This window comes from Dermacentor andersoni, chromosome 6, assembly GCF_023375885.2.
Source record: "Dermacentor andersoni chromosome 6, qqDerAnde1_hic_scaffold, whole genome shotgun sequence".
Classification (NCBI taxonomy): Eukaryota; Metazoa; Arthropoda; class Arachnida; order Ixodida; family Ixodidae; genus Dermacentor; species Dermacentor andersoni.
Genome location: NC_092819.1, coordinates 81,695,985 through 81,710,332, shown reverse-complemented (window position 1 = coordinate 81,710,332; position 14,348 = coordinate 81,695,985).

Sequence of the window (14,348 nt, the reverse complement as noted above, 5' to 3'; positions counted from 1 at the left end):
ATACAATGTACACGCTAAACGGTAAAATAAATGGTCAAAAGAATATATACACTGAAAAACGTATGAAGAAACGTTAGAATAGTACATTATGGATATTTACAGGTAACTGCTGCGTAAAACTTCCTGAAAGGTTGCGAAATCGATTTGAGTAGCAATGTGTGATAGCAGGTTATTCCATCCAACGATTGTTCGGGGAACGAAGGAGTTAGCACAGTTGGCTGAGCGACAACTTATGTGTTTGATATTGAAGATATGGTCTGTGCGTTGAAAGTAGGCTGTGGCTGGTTCGAGGATACGGTGAAGGTGCGGATGATGATAAAGTTTGTACAGCAGTGAAAGGCAGGCAATTCTGCTTCGATGAAATAAGTCGTCAAGCCGAGCACGAGCTTTTAGTGCTGAAATGCTAGTATAGGGTGAATAATCAGGAAAAAAATGAAACGGTCCGCGCGGTTTTGCAGTGATTCGATTCCTTGGGTGATATACGTTTGACAAGGATCCCCGATAGCTGATGCATACTCGATTTTGGAGCGTATAAATGCGTTAAATGTTAGTCTGGATAGTTTGGCTGGAGTATGCTTAAAGTTGCGTTTGGGGAGGCCTAATGAGCGGTTAGCTGATGCAAACGTCAGGCGAATGATGATGCCACATTAGATCAGACTGTAAGTGAACACCATGGTACTTATATGAAGTTGTAAGTTCAATTATCTTTTTATCTATTACGTACGATGTTGGAATACGGTGGTTGCGCCTAGTAAATGATAATTTCTCCGTTTTAGTTGTATTAAGAATCATCAATCATGTTGAACACCATGTGTTAATAGCGTTAAGATCGGTTTGAAGAATATCTGTCATTGTCACATGAAATTATTCGATATATTGCGTAGTCATCGGCGAAAAGTCTGATGTGGGAAGCCAACAGTTAGGGAAGTCATTAATATAGGTTAAGAAAACTAATGCGCCGAGAACGCTGCCCTGCGGAACACCTGAGGTTATTTTGGTAGAAGAGGAATTCTTGTTGTTAACAGACGTGTATTGTACTCTGGACGAGGGAAAATCCTTAATCCATCCAATAACGGTTGGGTGTATATTAAGGCTCATTAGCTTCAGTACTAGCTTATGGTGAGCAACGCGATCGAAAGCTTTTGAGAAATCCAAGAAGATAGCATCAATTTGAAACTCTAGGTCTAGGTTTGAATGTAAGTCATTTAAAAAGCCGGCTGACTGTGTGTCGCATGAATAACCACGACGAAAGCCATGTTGGTAATCAACAAGAATTTTGTGGTCTTCTAAGTAGTTAATGATTTCAGTATGCAAGATGTGTTCAAGTAATTTCCAAACGGTTCGAACGGTCCTGGGGATCAGCGGCGACGCAAGGGGTCTACGATTGTGTGCAGCTCGCTCGATGCGAATGAGGCATCCATCACAGATGGCCCTGCAAGCGGAAGGAAAAAAGGCATCATTGCGGATTTTCTAAGCTCGTAAATGTCCGCCAGCTCATCAGCCCGTGACATCTTAGGTTTGTTTTTCAACAAGGACAGTGCGACAAAAGGCTTCAAATGTCTAGGCGGACTGCCTAGATTGTTTACCACACCCCATATTCTAGGAATCGGAGTAAACACACTTTTCACCAAAAAGATTCAATTGACTCTTCCAAGATTTTTTGGTGGTTCGGCGAATAGGTGCGCTGAGACTTAAACACCGTCTTCAGAAGAGGGTCTCCCTTCGTTTGTACAAGTTGCCCCTCTGCTCTTCTACGCGCAGCACACAGATGACGGAGTTCTAGGTCGAGAGCCGGAAAGTGCTGGCACAGCTTTACAGTCACCGTTGCTGCTGCATTGCTTGCTATCACCACTTGAAAAAGCTCACCAGCAGTGTTCACAAGGTGCTCTCTGCATTTGTCCCACTTGATAACATTGTCAATGTAATGCCCACTTTTGCGAAATCCAATAGCACCTAAGCAGATCGGGAAGTTATCACTCCTCATCCGATCCGGTGAACTGATGGTTTTGATATGAATGTTATTTGAATGCAGCATAAGATCAACTGTACTTGTGAACGCAGGTGGTTTATAAAACATCCCATTGCCATCGGTTGCGAAACATAAATCTAGCTGGCAAATCGCCCTCGCGACCTGCTTCCCACGAGCATCCTTTGTGTCGCCTCATATACCGTGATGCGCATTGGGGTATCCGGATATGATAGGTGGCGCTGGGCCGTGATCACGGAGGTCTTTGAGAAATGTTTCAACTGGAATCTTTTTCTTTGGGGACATGCACATAGCGGCAATGCTGACTTTAATTGATCCCTTATGCATCCTGATGGCTAGCACTTCCAGCACATTGGAGCACAGATCCCTGAGAATTAAAGAGGCATGGAGAATTTCCCAACGAATATACGAGGTAGCACTTCCATCTGGAAAAGAGTTGATGGTCGGGTTGGTATAGGCGACTTATCCAAATAGCGACCTAGGATTTTTTTGGTCCGGCTTCCGAAAAAGCCAAATTGGAATAGGTGAGCCTTTAAAAACTCGCAGCTTCGCCCGAAAGGCGAAACATCGATTGCGATAGCCAATTAGTAGGCAGCTATACGAAATAAGGATACTGGCCTTATCGTCCGTATAAACTTTGAAACATTGGCTTACTAACTCATTTAACAAGCATGGTGTCAGCGAGAACAAGCAAACATAAACACATTACACTCGCTGTGAGAACGCTGGCGTGAGCAAGTGCGTCACACCAGCAAGCGAAGTGACCTTCGTGTGGTCTATCGCTTCAACGCAAGAGCGGAGAGAACACGGCGCGCACAAGGGTATGAGCCGTCTGCAGATCTCTTTGAAGATAGGGCGCGCGCAACCACACGCGGTTGTGCAATGTACGCACTAGGCAGAGTCGAAGCCCCTGCCCCCCTCCCTCCCACACTGCCTTCCCGCTTTCCCTTATATATGGCGGGTGCGATTGAGCGGCAATCATCAGTTCTCCTTGCGCCTAGTCACGAAATGCGCAGCTGCTACCGGAGCACGACGGCGTTGCCCCTGCCTCCCTACTACTCTCCCAAGGCCTTTCGCGCTACAGAAGACAGCGCGTTTGCTCTCCGCTTTTTTTGCGATAGCAATTATACGGACACTCCAGGCGCATTTCTGCCGTCGCCGTGAGGTTCCGTATAAAGAATAAGGGCGACAAAATCGTCCCCGCGCGCTGTATGCTGTGTGTGCGGGTGAAAGTGTGCGAGGGTAAGTCGGTGATCGCGGCTTAATCTGGCACGCGCGAAGGAGAAAGCGGAGAGCCAACACGCTGTCTTCCGTCGCGCAAGAGGCCGTGAGGGAGTGGCAGGGAGGGAGAGCGGGAGGCATTGTGCTCCGGCAGCAACAGCGCATTTCGCGACTGGGCGCAAGGGGAACTGACGAGGCAGCGCCGGGGAGGGGGGGGGGGGGGGGGCGGCTTCGACTTTGCCAACAACTGCGTAATTTGCACGACCGCTCGCGGTAGCGTGCGCCGTATCTTCAAAGGGATCTGCAGACGGCTCACACGTTTGTGCGCGATGTGTTCTAGTCGCTCTTGCGTTGATGCGATAGGCGCCACGAAAGTCGCTTCGCTCGCTGCTGCGGCCGCGCGTGGTCACACCAGCGCTATGATGTGTTACTATGATGTAAAGGGATTACTTTACCAAATACAGATGTATTTATTGTAATGATGGCCACCATGTGTACCGCCGCGTACACCGCATGTTGGCGTCAATTATTCGTTGTTGCCATTGCTTCAGCTGCTTTGTTTCATTCTTTGTGGCTAGGCAGCGGTAGGTATGCGTGTAAAAGCGGTGAAATAAAGAACTGCAAAACAAAACTGACGAGGGACGGAGACGCGCAGAAAAAAGCCGAGGAGACTGGGATGCCTAGCAGCCGCTAACCAAAGAACCAAATCGCACATGGCACCCGTGTTGCGTGGATGTTGCTGTTGACGACAGGCCCTGCCAGCGCTGCTGTACCCGCGCGTTCATGATGGAGATTGCGTGTGTGTCCCGAAAGTGTTTAGTACTTTAGTAATAGTATTCAGTACTTATAGACTTGTTCTGAAGAGGTAAAAATTTGCCTTCTATATTTTTAGAGATTATTTTTTCTGCTGTCCCACGCCCTCTAGGCTCGAGTGTATTGCCTTGGGGTTTTAAAGGACGAACGCGCACTCCTTTGATCCAAAGACCCCTTCCAGTAGGACTCCTTTACTGTGCCTGTGTGACAGTGCGCATTCTCCCTTGAAGTAAAGGATCTTTGGTTCAAAGGACTTTGAAAGTGCCAGTGTGACTAGGGTATTACTTACCTACCGAAAAGTTTCCTTTTGTGCGAATGGGTGAAGGCAACTTTCAGAATACACAATTGCTTCCTTTGTTCGTCATTCGTGGTAAGTAACATGAATTACTCCTCACTTAAGGTTGAATAGTGGCCCAAGGAAGAGAAGGTGTCCGAATTTGGTCCTTAGTTTTCCGTGCACGTTAGAGAATCCAAGGTGGTCAAGACTAAGCTGGAGCCTCCTATTGCGACCTCCCTATATTCTGTGACGAATAATTCAAGCGCAAGAGTTTTCTTTTTTCTTTTTGTGATTATGGGTCCTTTTCTTGATAAGATTGCGTCGTCTGCTGCGAGATCCTGCTGCAGTCGCAGTAAATGTGTTCAAAGCCGCAGGAAATGCCACAGTTGTGTCATATTTATTGCTGCTGAATGATTGGATGATGGGCTTTAATTCATGCTTTTCGGAGTAGGAAGAACACAGTACTGTAGCGGACGGCAGCGATAACGTGCGCGTCGCCTAGAAGCAGGGCTTGTAATAACAAAAAGCTCTGGTGTCAGAATTGTTCACTACATAAAATTATAGTCAATGCTTTTGCTAGACGCGGCAATAGCGAAGGCGACTGGCCACCGTCCATAAAAAGAAGCAGCAGCTCACCAAAGAAAATCATTGAGAATTCAGACCCTGAGCCCTCATTCACAAAACCACTTGTTTTAGGATTGTTCGCAAGAGAACATTACCTCTAATCCTCATGCTGGACATATTAGTAGCGACGGCAATCGCTTGGTGAAAAAGAGCACTGACGAATGAAAATCTTTGTGAGTCCGTGCCACATTGGTGTCTGACGCGAGAGCATACTTCTACCGAAGTAAATGAGATCGCAGCCGACGCCACAGCTAAAGCCTGGAGCCTTTTTAAATAATTAAGGGATAACCTGTGAACACACGGTATTACGTGTTCTCTTTTCTTTTTCCTGCTTTAATTCTAAAGAAAGTGCCCAACAGGCGCCTAGGGAACCCAATGCTTTCCGCTCCCTACAAGCTTTCGAAAAGAGTTTGTTGCTGAGCCTGTTGGAACATCGTTTTGGAAACGAAGGAACCCAGCCTTTAAGACGCAAACACCAAGGACTCACGCTGGGACTAGCAACAAGTTTAATAAAAACAACCACACAAAAGTTCGCAGGGCAGCCTGAGCGCGCATGCGTCGTACACACCACGTGACTATGAACAAAACCCAAAATGAGATCTATTCACCACATTTTTCTAAATAAGCTATCTCTTTCATTGACAGCGATAACGAGGGTGCACTAACACATTGATTGTGACCATGTTTTCGGATACGGTACTTCAATCAGTTCTCGTTCGTATCGTGTGGTTCCTCTGCCAATTATTTGTGTGGCTTCTTGAAAGGTGAACAGCCGCACACTCTGCAAGGAGTAGGCAGGTTTTCCGCTCCTCCTGGCGTGACGGCCGATTCGTGTTCTTCTAAGTGGACGTTAATACAGCGCCCCATCTTGCCTATATACACGCGACCACACTTAGACGGTATGCGATAAACAAAATATTTGATCCAAGTTGTGAAATTGTGGCTGGTACTGCAGGCACTCCTGGGTTTACGATTTTCAATCCTAGCACATAGACTTGACATCTTGCATGTCGCCGAGAACACAACCCGAACGTCGTGCCTTGTGGCAACTTTTTTCACATTGTGGGAACCATGTGGATATAGGGCATGACTTCCACTCGCTCACGGCAGTGCTGAGGGCTCTGCCTTCTGTTTCTTTTTTCAACTTTTTCCATTTAGGATCAGATACTGCTTTGAGAGTAGTGTCAGGAAAGCCGGCCACCTGTAGATGCTTAATCTACTCATGAAAACTTTGCTCCATTGAATGATGGCAGCTTCTATTGAGAGCATTGTTGATGCAAGGAGTGGATATGCCATGCCTCACTAGTTTACAGTGCGACGACTCGAATGGTAGAAAAATGTGGTTACTAGATGTCACGTGGTATGCACGACGCATGCACGTATGGCTGCCCTGCGAACTTCTGTGTGGCTGTTTTCCTTAAACTTGTTGCTAGTCCCAGCGTGTGTCTGTCTACTTCTCTCCTGGTGTTTCGTCTTAAAGGCTGGGTTTCATCGTTTCTAAAAGCTTTCTAAGCTGAGTAATACAATGAAAAATCGGAAACGCCAGCAATTTACCACGAATCACGAAATAAAATTCACCAAGTGCACCTGTGACATCGTTTACGAGATGCCGCTAAGTTGCGGAAGAGAACACATCGGATAAACAGGGCAGGCAGGCAGGCAGGCAGGCAGGCAGGCAGGCAGGCAGGCAGGCAGGCAGGCAGGCAGGCAGGCAGGCAGGCAGGCAGGCAGGCAGGCAGGCAGGCAGGCAGGCAGGCAGGCAGGCAGGCAGGCAGGCAGGCAGGCAGGCAGGCAGGCAGGCAGGCAGGCAGGCAGGCAGGCAGGCAGGCAGGCAGGCAGGCAGGCAGGCAGGCAGGCAGGCAGGCAGGCAGGCAGGCAGGCAGGCAGGCAGGCAGGCAGGCAGGCAGGCAGGCAGGCAGGCAGGCAGGCAGGCAGGCAGGCAGGCAGGCAGGCAGGCAGGCAGGCAGGCAGGCAGGCAGGCAGGCAGGCAGGCAGGCAGGCAGGCAGGCAGGCAGGCAGGCAGGCAGGCAGGCAGGCAGGCAGGCAGGCAGGCAGGCAGGCAGGCAGGCAGGCAGGCAGGCAGGCAGGCAGGCAGGCAGGCAGGCAGGCAGGCAGGCAGGCAGGCAGGCAGGCAGGCAGGCAGGCAGGCAGGCAGGCAGGCAGGCAGGCAGGCAGGCAGGCAGGCAGGCAGGCAGGCAGGCAGGCAGGCAGGCAGGCAGGCAGGCAGGCAGGCAGGCAGGCAGGCAGGCAGGCAGGCAGGCAGGCAGGCAGGCAGGCAGGCAGGCAGGCAGGCAGGCAGGCAGGCAGGCAGGCAGGCAGGCAGGCAGGCAGGCAGGCAGGCAGGCAGGCAGGCAGGCAGGCAGGCAGGCAGGCAGGCAGGCAGGCAGGCAGGCAGGCAGGCAGGCAGGCAGGCAGGCAGGCAGGCAGGCAGGCAGGCAGGCAGGCAGGCAGGCAGGCAGGCAGGCAGGCAGGCAGGCAGGCAGGCAGGCAGGCAGGCAGGCAGGCAGGCAGGCAGGCAGGCAGGCAGGCAGGCAGGCAGGCAGGCAGGCAGGCAGGCAGGCAGGCAGGCAGGCAGGCAGGCAGGCAGGCAGGCAGGCAGGCAGGCAGGCAGGCAGGCAGGCAGGCAGGCAGGCAGGCAGGCAGGCAGGCAGGCAGGCAGGCAGGCAGGCAGGCAGGCAGGCAGGCAGGCAGGCAGGCAGGCAGGCAGGCAGGCAGGCAGGCAGGCAGGCAGGCAGGCAGGCAGGCAGGCAGGCAGGCAGGCAGGCAGGCAGGCAGGCAGGCAGGCAGGCAGGCAGGCAGGCAGGCAGGCAGGCAGGCAGGCAGGCAGGCAGGCAGGCAGGCAGGCAGGCAGGCAGGCAGGCAGGCAGGCAGGCAGGCAGGCAGGCAGGCAGGCAGGCAGGCAGGCAGGCAGGCAGGCAGGCAGGCAGGCAGGCAGGCAGGCAGGCAGGCAGGCAGGCAGGCAGGCAGGCAGGCAGGCAGGCAGGCAGGCAGGCAGGCAGGCAGGCAGGCAGGCAGGCAGGCAGGCAGGCAGGCAGGCAGGCAGGCAGGCAGGCAGGCAGGCAGGCAGGCAGGCAGGCAGGCAGGCAGGCAGGCAGGCAGGCAGGCAGGCAGGCAGGCAGGCAGGCAGGCAGGCAGGCAGGCAGGCAGGCAGGCAGGCAGGCAGGCAGGCAGGCAGGCAGGCAGGCAGGCAGGCAGGCAGGCAGGCAGGCAGGCAGGCAGGCAGGCAGGCAGGCAGGCAGGCAGGCAGGCAGGCAGGCAGGCAGGCAGGCAGGCAGGCAGGCAGGCAGGCAGGCAGGCAGGCAGGCAGGCAGGCAGGCAGGCAGGCAGGCAGGCAGGCAGGCAGGCAGGCAGGCAGGCAGGCAGGCAGGCAGGCAGGCAGGCAGGCAGGCAGGCAGGCAGGCAGGCAGGCAGGCAGGCAGGCAGGCAGGCAGGCAGGCAGGCAGGCAGGCAGGCAGGCAGGCAGGCAGGCAGGCAGGCAGGCAGGCAGGCAGGCAGGCAGGCAGGCAGGCAGGCAGGCAGGCAGGCAGGCAGGCAGGCAGGCAGGCAGGCAGGCAGGCAGGCAGGCAGGCAGGCAGGCAGGCAGGCAGGCAGGCAGGCAGGCAGGCAGGCAGGCAGGCAGGCAGGCAGGCAGGCAGGCAGGCAGGCAGGCAGGCAGGCAGGCAGGCAGGCAGGCAGGCAGGCAGGCAGGCAGGCAGGCAGGCAGGCAGGCAGGCAGGCAGGCAGGCAGGCAGGCAGGCAGGCAGGCAGGCAGGCAGGCAGGCAGGCAGGCAGGCAGGCAGGCAGGCAGGCAGGCAGGCAGGCAGGCAGGCAGGCAGGCAGGCAGGCAGGCAGGCAGGCAGGCAGGCAGGCAGGCAGGCAGGCAGGCAGGCAGGCAGGCAGGCAGGCAGGCAGGCAGGCAGGCAGGCAGGCAGGCAGGCAGGCAGGCAGGCAGGCAGGCAGGCAGGCAGGCAGGCAGGCAGGCAGGCAGGCAGGCAGGCAGGCAGGCAGGCAGGCAGGCAGGCAGGCAGGCAGGCAGGCAGGCAGGCAGGCAGGCAGGCAGGCAGGCAGGCAGGCAGGCAGGCAGGCAGGCAGGCAGGCAGGCAGGCAGGCAGGCAGGCAGGCAGGCAGGCAGGCAGGCAGGCAGGCAGGCAGGCAGGCAGGCAGGCAGGCAGGCAGGCAGGCAGGCAGGCAGGCAGGCAGGCAGGCAGGCAGGCAGGCAGGCAGGCAGGCAGGCAGGCAGGCAGGCAGGCAGGCAGGCAGGCAGGCAGGCAGGCAGGCAGGCAGGCAGGCAGGCAGGCAGGCAGGCAGGCAGGCAGGCAGGCAGGCAGGCAGGCAGGCAGGCAGGCAGGCAGGCAGGCAGGCAGGCAGGCAGGCAGGCAGGCAGGCAGGCAGGCAGGCAGGCAGGCAGGCAGGCAGGCAGGCAGGCAGGCAGGCAGGCAGGCAGGCAGGCAGGCAGGCAGGCAGGCAGGCAGGCAGGCAGGCAGGCAGGCAGGCAGGCAGGCAGGCAGGCAGGCAGGCAGGCAGGCAGGCAGGCAGGCAGGCAGGCAGGCAGGCAGGCAGGCAGGCAGGCAGGCAGGCAGGCAGGCAGGCAGGCAGGCAGGCAGGCAGGCAGGCAGGCAGGCAGGCAGGCAGGCAGGCAGGCAGGCAGGCAGGCAGGCAGGCAGGCAGGCAGGCAGGCAGGCAGGCAGGCAGGCAGGCAGGCAGGCAGGCAGGCAGGCAGGCAGGCAGGCAGGCAGGCAGGCAGGCAGGCAGGCAGGCAGGCAGGCAGGCAGGCAGGCAGGCAGGCAGGCAGGCAGGCAGGCAGGCAGGCAGGCAGGCAGGCAGGCAGGCAGGCAGGCAGGCAGGCAGGCAGGCAGGCAGGCAGGCAGGCAGGCAGGCAGGCAGGCAGGCAGGCAGGCAGGCAGGCAGGCAGGCAGGCAGGCAGGCAGGCAGGCAGGCAGGCAGGCAGGCAGGCAGGCAGGCAGGCAGGCAGGCAGGCAGGCAGGCAGGCAGGCAGGCAGGCAGGCAGGCAGGCAGGCAGGCAGGCAGGCAGGCAGGCAGGCAGGCAGGCAGGCAGGCAGGCAGGCAGGCAGGCAGGCAGGCAGGCAGGCAGGCAGGCAGGCAGGCAGGCAGGCAGGCAGGCAGGCAGGCAGGCAGGCAGGCAGGCAGGCAGGCAGGCAGGCAGGCAGGCAGGCAGGCAGGCAGGCAGGCAGGCAGGCAGGCAGGCAGGCAGGCAGGCAGGCAGGCAGGCAGGCAGGCAGGCAGGCAGGCAGGCAGGCAGGCAGGCAGGCAGGCAGGCAGGCAGGCAGGCAGGCAGGCAGGCAGGCAGGCAGGCAGGCAGGCAGGCAGGCAGGCAGGCAGGCAGGCAGGCAGGCAGGCAGGCAGGCAGGCAGGCAGGCAGGCAGGCAGGCAGGCAGGCAGGCAGGCAGGCAGGCAGGCAGGCAGGCAGGCAGGCAGGCAGGCAGGCAGGCAGGCAGGCAGGCAGGCAGGCAGGCAGGCAGGCAGGCAGGCAGGCAGGCAGGCAGGCAGGCAGGCAGGCAGGCAGGCAGGCAGGCAGGCAGGCAGGCAGGCAGGCAGGCAGGCAGGCAGGCAGGCAGGCAGGCAGGCAGGCAGGCAGGCAGGCAGGCAGGCAGGCAGGCAGGCAGGCAGGCAGGCAGGCAGGCAGGCAGGCAGGCAGGCAGGCAGGCAGGCAGGCAGGCAGGCAGGCAGGCAGGCAGGCAGGCAGGCAGGCAGGCAGGCAGGCAGGCAGGCAGGCAGGCAGGCAGGCAGGCAGGCAGGCAGGCAGGCAGGCAGGCAGGCAGGCAGGCAGGCAGGCAGGCAGGCAGGCAGGCAGGCAGGCAGGCAGGCAGGCAGGCAGGCAGGCAGGCAGGCAGGCAGGCAGGCAGGCAGGCAGGCAGGCAGGCAGGCAGGCAGGCAGGCAGGCAGGCAGGCAGGCAGGCAGGCAGGCAGGCAGGCAGGCAGGCAGGCAGGCAGGCAGGCAGGCAGGCAGGCAGGCAGGCAGGCAGGCAGGCAGGCAGGCAGGCAGGCAGGCAGGCAGGCAGGCAGGCAGGCAGGCAGGCAGGCAGGCAGGCAGGCAGGCAGGCAGGCAGGCAGGCAGGCAGGCAGGCAGGCAGGCAGGCAGGCAGGCAGGCAGGCAGGCAGGCAGGCAGGCAGGCAGGCAGGCAGGCAGGCAGGCAGGCAGGCAGGCAGGCAGGCAGGCAGGCAGGCAGGCAGGCAGGCAGGCAGGCAGGCAGGCAGGCAGGCAGGCAGGCAGGCAGGCAGGCAGGCAGGCAGGCAGGCAGGCAGGCAGGCAGGCAGGCAGGCAGGCAGGCAGGCAGGCAGGCAGGCAGGCAGGCAGGCAGGCAGGCAGGCAGGCAGGCAGGCAGGCAGGCAGGCAGGCAGGCAGGCAGGCAGGCAGGCAGGCAGGCAGGCAGGCAGGCAGGCAGGCAGGCAGGCAGGCAGGCAGGCAGGCAGGCAGGCAGGCAGGCAGGCAGGCAGGCAGGCAGGCAGGCAGGCAGGCAGGCAGGCAGGCAGGCAGGCAGGCAGGCAGGCAGGCAGGCAGGCAGGCAGGCAGGCAGGCAGGCAGGCAGGCAGGCAGGCAGGCAGGCAGGCAGGCAGGCAGGCAGGCAGGCAGGCAGGCAGGCAGGCAGGCAGGCAGGCAGGCAGGCAGGCAGGCAGGCAGGCAGGCAGGCAGGCAGGCAGGCAGGCAGGCAGGCAGGCAGGCAGGCAGGCAGGCAGGCAGGCAGGCAGGCAGGCAGGCAGGCAGGCAGGCAGGCAGGCAGGCAGGCAGGCAGGCAGGCAGGCAGGCAGGCAGGCAGGCAGGCAGGCAGGCAGGCAGGCAGGCAGGCAGGCAGGCAGGCAGGCAGGCAGGCAGGCAGGCAGGCAGGCAGGCAGGCAGGCAGGCAGGCAGGCAGGCAGGCAGGCAGGCAGGCAGGCAGGCAGGCAGGCAGGCAGGCAGGCAGGCAGGCAGGCAGGCAGGCAGGCAGGCAGGCAGGCAGGCAGGCAGGCAGGCAGGCAGGCAGGCAGGCAGGCAGGCAGGCAGGCAGGCAGGCAGGCAGGCAGGCAGGCAGGCAGGCAGGCAGGCAGGCAGGCAGGCAGGCAGGCAGGCAGGCAGGCAGGCAGGCAGGCAGGCAGGCAGGCAGGCAGGCAGGCAGGCAGGCAGGCAGGCAGGCAGGCAGGCAGGCAGGCAGGCAGGCAGGCAGGCAGGCAGGCAGGCAGGCAGGCAGGCAGGCAGGCAGGCAGGCAGGCAGGCAGGCAGGCAGGCAGGCAGGCAGGCAGGCAGGCAGGCAGGCAGGCAGGCAGGCAGGCAGGCAGGCAGGCAGGCAGGCAGGCAGGCAGGCAGGCAGGCAGGCAGGCAGGCAGGCAGGCAGGCAGGCAGGCAGGCAGGCAGGCAGGCAGGCAGGCAGGCAGGCAGGCAGGCAGGCAGGCAGGCAGGCAGGCAGGCAGGCAGGCAGGCAGGCAGGCAGGCAGGCAGGCAGGCAGGCAGGCAGGCAGGCAGGCAGGCAGGCAGGCAGGCAGGCAGGCAGGCAGGCAGGCAGGCAGGCAGGCAGGCAGGCAGGCAGGCAGGCAGGCAGGCAGGCAGGCAGGCAGGCAGGCAGGCAGGCAGGCAGGCAGGCAGGCAGGCAGGCAGGCAGGCAGGCAGGCAGGCAGGCAGGCAGGCAGGCAGGCAGGCAGGCAGGCAGGCAGGCAGGCAGGCAGGCAGGCAGGCAGGCAGGCAGGCAGGCAGGCAGGCAGGCAGGCAGGCAGGCAGGCAGGCAGGCAGGCAGGCAGGCAGGCAGGCAGGCAGGCAGGCAGGCAGGCAGGCAGGCAGGCAGGCAGGCAGGCAGGCAGGCAGGCAGGCAGGCAGGCAGGCAGGCAGGCAGGCAGGCAGGCAGGCAGGCAGGCAGGCAGGCAGGCAGGCAGGCAGGCAGGCAGGCAGGCAGGCAGGCAGGCAGGCAGGCAGGCAGGCAGGCAGGCAGGCAGGCAGGCAGGCAGGCAGGCAGGCAGGCAGGCAGGCAGGCAGGCAGGCAGGCAGGCAGGCAGGCAGGCAGGCAGGCAGGCAGGCAGGCAGGCAGGCAGGCAGGCAGGCAGGCAGGCAGGCAGGCAGGCAGGCAGGCAGGCAGGCAGGCAGGCAGGCAGGCAGGCAGGCAGGCAGGCAGGCAGGCAGGCAGGCAGGCAGGCAGGCAGGCAGGCAGGCAGGCAGGCAGGCAGGCAGGCAGGCAGGCAGGCAGGCAGGCAGGCAGGCAGGCAGGCAGGCAGGCAGGCAGGCAGGCAGGCAGGCAGGCAGGCAGGCAGGCAGGCAGGCAGGCAGGCAGGCAGGCAGGCAGGCAGGCAGGCAGGCAGGCAGGCAGGCAGGCAGGCAGGCAGGCAGGCAGGCAGGCAGGCAGGCAGGCAGGCAGGCAGGCAGGCAGGCAGGCAGGCAGGCAGGCAGGCAGGCAGGCAGGCAGGCAGGCAGGCAGGCAGGCAGGCAGGCAGGCAGGCAGGCAGGCAGGCAGGCAGGCAGGCAGGCAGGCAGGCAGGCAGGCAGGCAGGCAGGCAGGCAGGCAGGCAGGCAGGCAGGCAGGCAGGCAGGCAGGCAGGCAGGCAGGCAGGCAGGCAGGCAGGCAGGCAGGCAGGCAGGCAGGCAGGCAGGCAGGCAGGCAGGCAGGCAGGCAGGCAGGCAGGCAGGCAGGCAGGCAGGCAGGCAGGCAGGCAGGCAGGCAGGCAGGCAGGCAGGCAGGCAGGCAGGCAGGCAGGCAGGCAGGCAGGCAGGCAGGCAGGCAGGCAGGCAGGCAGGCAGGCAGGCAGGCAGGCAGGCAGGCAGGCAGGCAGGCAGGCAGGCAGGCAGGCAGGCAGGCAGGCAGGCAGGCAGGCAGGCAGGCAGGCAGGCAGGCAGGCAGGCAGGCAGGCAGGCAGGCAGGCAGGCAGGCAGGCAGGCAGGCAGGCAGGCAGGCAGGCAGGCAGGCAGGCAGGCAGGCAGGCAGGCAGGCAGGCAGGCAGGCAGGCAGGCAGGCAGGCAGGCAGGCAGGCAGGCAGGCAGGCAGGCAGGCAGGCAGGCAGGCAGGCAGGCAGGCAGGCAGGCAGGCAGGCAGGCAGGCAGGCAGGCAGGCAGGCAGGCAGGCAGGCAGGCAGGCAGGCAGGCAGGCAGGCAGGCAGGCAGGCAGGCAGGCAGGCAGGCAGGCAGGCAGGCAGGCAGGCAGGCAGGCAGGCAGGCAGGCAGGCAGGCAGGCAGGCAGGCAGGCAGGCAGGCAGGCAGGCAGGCAGGCAGGCAGGCAGGCAGGCAGGCAGGCAGGCAGGCAGGCAGGCAGGCAGGCAGGCAGGCAGGCAGGCAGGCAGGCAGGCAGGCAGGCAGGCAGGCAGGCAGGCAGGCAGGCAGGCAGGCAGGCAGGCAGGCAGGCAGGCAGGCAGGCAGGCAGGCAGGCAGGCAGGCAGGCAGGCAGGCAGGCAGACAGGCAGACAGACAGACAGACAGACAGACAGACAGACAGACAGACAGACAGACAGACAGACAGACAGACAGACAGACAGACA